Source organism: Scyliorhinus canicula, chromosome 18 (assembly GCF_902713615.1).
Source record: "Scyliorhinus canicula chromosome 18, sScyCan1.1, whole genome shotgun sequence".
Taxonomy (NCBI): Eukaryota; Metazoa; Chordata; class Chondrichthyes; order Carcharhiniformes; family Scyliorhinidae; genus Scyliorhinus; species Scyliorhinus canicula.
In genome coordinates this window covers 125,923,149-125,930,232 of record NC_052163.1, presented here as the reverse complement: position 1 = coordinate 125,930,232, position 7,084 = coordinate 125,923,149, and positions in this window count along the sequence as shown.

Here is a 7,084-nt window from a genome sequence, read left to right as displayed (position 1 = left end):
GTCACAGAGATTCGGGGACAATTCAACTCGGGGGGGGGGGGGGGGGGGGGGGGGGGGGAAGCAATTCCTGAACTGTCCAGCAGAGTAACCTTGCCAGCACTGTGGTGCAAATTGGCCACAATGTCAGTGTTCCACTGTAACAGGATGGGCCACTATGGCAAAATGTGGACGTCTGAACCCCAGCAACGCACAGATAGCCCAAAGGTAATCCCATGAAGTTCAGAGGGTAAACCCAGAAGACACATTGCCATGCTTCTTGGGGTGAAGCCAGAGATTGTGGTTCTTCATTCGGAATGCTGGTGAGTGTGCATTGAACACATTTTAGATTAGATTTGGGTGACAGTCCTGTCAGAAAAGGAATGATGGCTCAAAGATCTCTGGCTTCAAACAACAGAGATCCCACTTTATGGAGCATCGGGAGTCTGGCTCCCGCTCACCGGCATGATCCTGGAGCTATTGCATTGCAGCAATCCGATCTGTGAGCTCACGTACATCATCCATAACCAGACTTTCTCTTTCCTGAGCAGGGATGCCTGTGTCACCCTGGATCTCCTCCCCACAGCGAAGGATGGCAAGACTGACACTGTCATCAGCCATCAGAACAGCATTTTCCTGAATACTCAAAACACTTGAGTATTTGGACTCATATTTCACCTTCGCTCTCTCTTCTCTTTTTGAGGAGCAGGTATATCCATTATCATTCCAGGTTCTGGAAAGCCCTCATGATTAGACCAATCAACCGCCCATGAGATTACCATCGCGCGTTCGGTGAAAGTGGTGCCAGAGAATGATCATCAGTCTGAGAAGCCTCTACCTCGAACGACAACGATGGTATAACTGGTCAACAGTTGCAAATTTTGACCAGCATGTTACAACCACAAGAGATGCTGGAACCTGATACAAGTGTCTCACCATCGATGACAACACGCAGAGGTGAGCGCACCACTAACCTTCTTCTTGCCACAGAGGTGCTCTTCCTCAGCCTCGGAGGGCTTTGGGGGGCCCACGTGTAAAAAGAAGAATAGAAAGCAAAACCGAGAAGACTACCATGTTCATCCTCCCTGCAAGAAACGATCGTGAATAGCAGCAACCATGGATCAACACAACAGCCAAGCCAACCAGGCGTGTTTCAATATTGTGCCGCGGAAGAAAAGAATGAAAACATTCCCAAATGCCAGCCCAACCTCCAAGCCAACAACAAGAACCAGAACAAATAGTCACACACTCTCCCGACAGAACGGTGAGTGAGATGTGGAAGGTTTCTAATGCTTCCAAACCACCTAAACCTCGAACTTCAAGGGCCTGAAGGGAGACGATGGGGAAGTGAGAATGTTGGTAATGCATGGCAGTAATCATGGAGTAGAATTAAGGTTGTAACAGTAAAGTAAATACATAACAAAAATAGAAAACACTGGACAATCTCAGCAGGTCTGACAGCATCCACGGAGACAGAAGGGAACTAATGTTTCGAGTCTGGATATCTCTTTGTCAAAGCTGGGGAGAACTGGAAATGGGGTCAGATTTATGCTGTTGTGGGGTGGTAAATACACAAGTAAATACATAATATTTATAACAATGTAAAACTTGAAATATACTTCAAATAAACTCAATATCCATGGGATGAAGACTTGAGGGTGGGTGTAGTGTCAGATCTGGTTTATACAGGTTAAGGTGGGAGTGAGGAAAGTACCACCCACTCAGCACCTGTGAGCAGTATTTTCCAACAACATTCAGCCGATTTGATTTATTTCAAGCAGGTTAACATCTATATAAAAGCAGCAGACACAGGAATTAAGTATGAGCACATTAAGCCATGGTAATCAGACCTGGCCAATTCATATTCGCCCTTAAGAGTTTGGTCTAATTTGTTACAAAATATTGAAAACACCAGTATAAAAGCATCCACGGTTGGTGTTCAGTATACTTTGGCAAACTTTCCAGCACTCTGCAATCATAACCAAAACTTTCTAGTATGTTGTGTAGGGCAGTGCAGGCTATATAATGAGGTTCAAGCACACAATGCGAGATGTTTATTAGAAGCAGGCAACAGGAGCTCTCCCCTCCCCAACCAATCTACTTTCATGAAATTTAGTCTGTGATTAATTCCATGAAATATTACCCCAGCTTTCAGGGAAGTATTAATGTTTTCCAGAGGGTTTCTTTGCTCTCTCTCTGGTCAATAACTTTCGAGATTGAAAATTAGCTTTTTATCCTGGTTACTCTTAGTACATTTTGCTTACCGTCCATTTGTCCAGAAAAGGTCCTTCAATACAACTGATCATTTGACCACAGAATTGTAAAGTTTACTTCTCGTGTCAACTTTCCACTGCTCATCTCACACATTCATTGCACTGTTGCATGGTGGACATTAAGCCCTCTACATGTATTCTTTCCTAACAAGAATTCTTTAGCTGCAAACTCCATTCACTCTGACAACTTTTCAACTACTTTTAAATAGGCGCTCGCGAGAGGAAAAGTACCTGCTGTGTTTTATGAATGGGGATGAATTACAGATGTGGACGGACCTCTTCAGATTTTGACATTCATGAGCTAGTGGGCCAAAACTAATAAAAAACCACATGTGCATCTGTTATCTTACTCATCTTTCAGGTTGTTTAAAATAAGCCGCTTCGCCATCAAGGTCAATGTGATTCAAATCTGTTTTGGTACATATTCTGCAGCAAAACTGAAGCTACCTCACATTGATGTAAACTGTGTGATATAATTCTCATGTGAACCCTCCCAGATCAAATGGTGCAATGCATCCTTGAAGAAGGATCACACTGCTACAGCTTTGCAGTTACTGCAACATAACTACAGCCGCTACAAAACAAAGTATTGAAATTCCCAGCCAGTCCAATAAGGCTGCTCGAGAGTGTTGTAAAAAAAGATAATTTGACAAAGGTGCAACTATTCAGTTGGCTCTAAGTTAATGTTAAATTCCCATTCTGCTGGAGGTGGGCACCTCCACATTACTAGCGGAACAAGTCCTTGATGCTAGTTTTTGATCCTCCTCAGGAGGGAAATGCAGATCTCCGATCGGTGCTTGTACGATATCTGTCCTTGTTCATGTGCATATGAGACGTAACACAACATGATGCAGCACAGGGCTGTATCCTGTCAAAGCAGAAGCGAAAGCTAATTCAGACATTGTGTGTTCCTGGTACCATGTTGATACTTCTGCAGGTTACATTCAGCCTTCACAGCTTTGGCCCAGTGGTATTCCTCATGTCTCTAAGTTCAAAGGTTGTGAATCCTGATCTCACTGATGCCTGAGTATATAGCACCCAATCTAACATTCCAGAGCTGTATTGAGAGAGAGCTATGTTGACAATAGTGTTGCCTTTTAAGTGATGTGTTAAAAAAGACACTTTGTCTGATATTGCAGGTGAATCTTAAAAATGCGATGGCACTACTTGAAGAAGCGCAAAAGAAAATCTCGAGGTTGAAGGTAATTAAAAATCTGCCGTCATAAACACAGCCCAGTCCATCACGCGGAGCCGTCTCCCATCCATTGACTCTGTCTACACCTGCCGCTGCCTGGGGAAAGCGGGCAGCATAATCAAAGACCCCTCCCACCCGGGTTATTCTCTCTTCCAATCTCTTCCATCGGGCAGGAGATACAAAAGTCTGAGGACACGCACTAACAGATTCAAATACAGCTTCTTCTCCGCTGTTACCAGGCTCCTGAATGACCCTCTTATGGACAGAACTGATCTCTTCGCACATCTTCTCCACTGTGCAGCACTACACTCTGTATACCCGATGCCTGTGTCTATGTATTTACATTGTGTATTTATCGTATGTCCTATGCTTTTCATGTATGGGACGATCTGCCTGGACTGTACGCAGAACAATACTTTTCATTGTACCTCTGTACACGTGACAATAAAGCTAAATCTAATTTAGTATTCGCAGTGGGGAGTAGTATTCCAAGAACAAACACACCAGTGTCCAGGTGATGCCAGATAATGGCGATAGGATTTTTAAAGGGGAAAAAAGGAAAAATCAGATTGGCGAAGGTAGCAGTGGAAAGAAGTTAATTGAATGTTTTCAGAACAGTGTCTTCGAACAGCACGTTCTGGAGCCAACCAGAGGACAGTTTATACCAGACTTGATAATGTGCAACAAGATAGGATTAACTGATAACCTCACTATGAAGGCATCCTAGGTAGCAGCAACCTAATATGATGGAATTTTGAGGGAGACAATGGTGTGCCCGTGATAACCCTCATGAGGACCATGCCGGGATCGCTGATTGATCTCCCCATGGGCTTCATAGAATTCTTGTTCTCGATCATCCCGGGCTGGGCCGTTTGTTTTGTGTGCCATGGTAGTGGCTTTATTTTCAGTTTCAAATAAACTGGTTTGGCTTTTCACTCCGCACCGCCTAAATTATTACATTGGCGATGAGGATCAAGCACGGGATTCTGAGTAGCCTTTTCCCTTAGCCCTGAGGTAGCTTTGGCTTCTGGCCTGGGCGGAATGCACTGACAACAACTCTGGTAAGAAACAAAGCATACAAAGCAAAAAGATGCCCACTCCATTCACGCGGAACATACCTTCCGGAGTGTCCATTTGGGCATCTTGCCCCTTGCCCTGCGAGACACTGGTGCCAAGTTGGTCATCTATATGTTTGAAGGTTATGAGGACCACTATAATCCCGGTTACCTATCAGCGGCAGGTGGCCCGACACCCGCTCATAGTTGTACAATAACCTGGACCCAGCATCTTGGACAGAAACCGACTGCAGAGGATCAGTCTGGACTGGCTACAAAATATTTAAACTAAGAAGTAGTAGATTGTACGAGGTCATTGGCAAAACCTCAAGGTATTCCAAGAAAGCCTTGGTAGAATAAAGGGAGCAAGGGCAAAGATTTATGTGAACCCCAATGCCCTACCCAAATATTCCAGAGCACGGCCAGTTCCAAACGCTTTACTTACAAGAGTAGAGACCAAACCCGAGTGGTTAGAGATCCTCGGGAATCATAGATCCAGTGCAGTTCACAGAGTGGGCTGCACCAGTAGTCCCCGTTCTCAAGCCTGACAAGTCAGTCCGCCTTTGTGGGGACTATAAACTAGCGGTTAATAAAGCTTCAAGTTTAGATCGGTATGCCATGCATGTAAATGTAGCTCCCAGACCCGGACAGGCTGTTCCCTATAGTCCTGGGATCGGACATTTGTTTTGTGAGCTGTGGTAGCGGCTTTATTTTCAGTTTAAAATAAGCAAGTTTGGCATTTCGCTCCGCGCTTCCTGGAATTAGTGGAGTGCCCAAGTCTAGTATTTTAAACTTTATTAAGGTTAGTTATAGGGGCCTGAAAGTCAAGATAGCTAAAGTGAACTGGCAAATAGGGATAAGGGATAGATCAATAGAGAGGCAGTGGCAGATATTTCAGGGGATATTTTAAAATACACACACACAATAGATACATTCCAATGAGAACGAAAGATTCCAAAGGGAGGACCAACCATCTGAGGTTAAATAAAAAAGTTAAAGACGGTATCAAACTTAAAGAAAAAGCATATAATTACAGAAAGGTGGGTGGTCAAAAGATTGGATCGAATATAAATAACTGCAAAGAATGACTAAAAGATTAATAAGGAGGCAAAAATGAGCATACGAGAGAAAGCTAGCTAGAAATATAGAGACAGAGAGTAAGAATATCTATAGATGTTTAAACGAGAGTTTCCACCACTGGTAAATAGTTGAGGGGATATTAGCCTAGACAGTACAAACATGTGAATGCTGAATCATATTTGTGCAACATCATTCAATTAGCAGAGACATTAATCAATTGAAAGCAAATTTGTATGAACGTTGCAGATTTAAGAAAGTCATGTGACGATGTTTAACATTCATCCATTAAAGCCACCGACAATAATTTCTAGGCTATTGTCATTCTTGGAAAAAATGACTGGTTGTTTGTTTCAGCTACAGAATGTCCCAGTTAATTACAGCCCTTAAATTGTATTATTTTAGATGTATAATTGACTGTCTCCTGAAGGTATAATTGTTGGTCGGATGCAGGTAATAGCCGGTTACTGTAGTTGTGACTCTATACTGGACAATCGATGACGCAGGCTAGATTCAGTTGATGGCACGCTGAACACCAGAGAATATTTGAAAGTTTAATTAGTATGATTCTTATTTGGAGGCTCTACATTAAAATTACTGCTGTGGATTTTTCAGTTAACGTTAACTTATTTACTTCAAATGGGTCAAATACCTCGGTTGCTTGCTTTTATTGTGGAAAGGCTCTGGTTGCTGCTTTAACCATCCCCTGGATCGAATTTGCAATGTTACAATATAATGACATGGCCTGAAAAGATTCCACTGTACATTAAAACTGTACAGCATGCAGGAGTTTGAAAAGTCTCCAATCCGTTATTCTACACAGTATCATTTAATTTCCATGAACATTTCTTGTTTACAAGCCCGTCATACAGTATTTGTACTGAATGGCTTTTGTTATAACAGGAATGCTTGAGATGTAGGATGTGATCCAGAGACTCAGGGTAATGCTCTGGGGTTCCGGGTTCAAATCCCACCATGACAGAGGGCGAAATTTGAATTCAATAAAAATCTCTAATTAAGAATCTAATGATGACCATGAAGCCGTTGTCAATTGTCGAAAAGACCCATCTCGTTCACTAATGTCCTTTAGGGGAGGAAATCTACCTTCCTTACCTGCTCTGATCTACAGCTAACTCCTGGCACACAACAATGTGCTTGACTCTTAAATGACCTCTACAATGGTCCAGCTAGCCACTCTGTTGAAGGGCAATTAGGGATGGGAAACCAATGCTGACCCAACAATCCCATTAATGATTTTTTTTTAAAGAGGCATGTACACTCCTTTAATCAGAATAAAAGGGGTCTTCAACCTCCCCAAGAAATGGTTGAGTTGAGATCAGATTCTATTTTTTAAATCGCTAACACAACCCTGCTGATCTCAAACTAGTCCACCTCAGGGTGCAATGAACGTGGGACATGGGACAAGCAGCCATCCCACTCCCAGGAGATGGGATCCTCATTTAGATATTGGGTGCGATCGAACGGCCACACTGAGACCACAAAGAGGC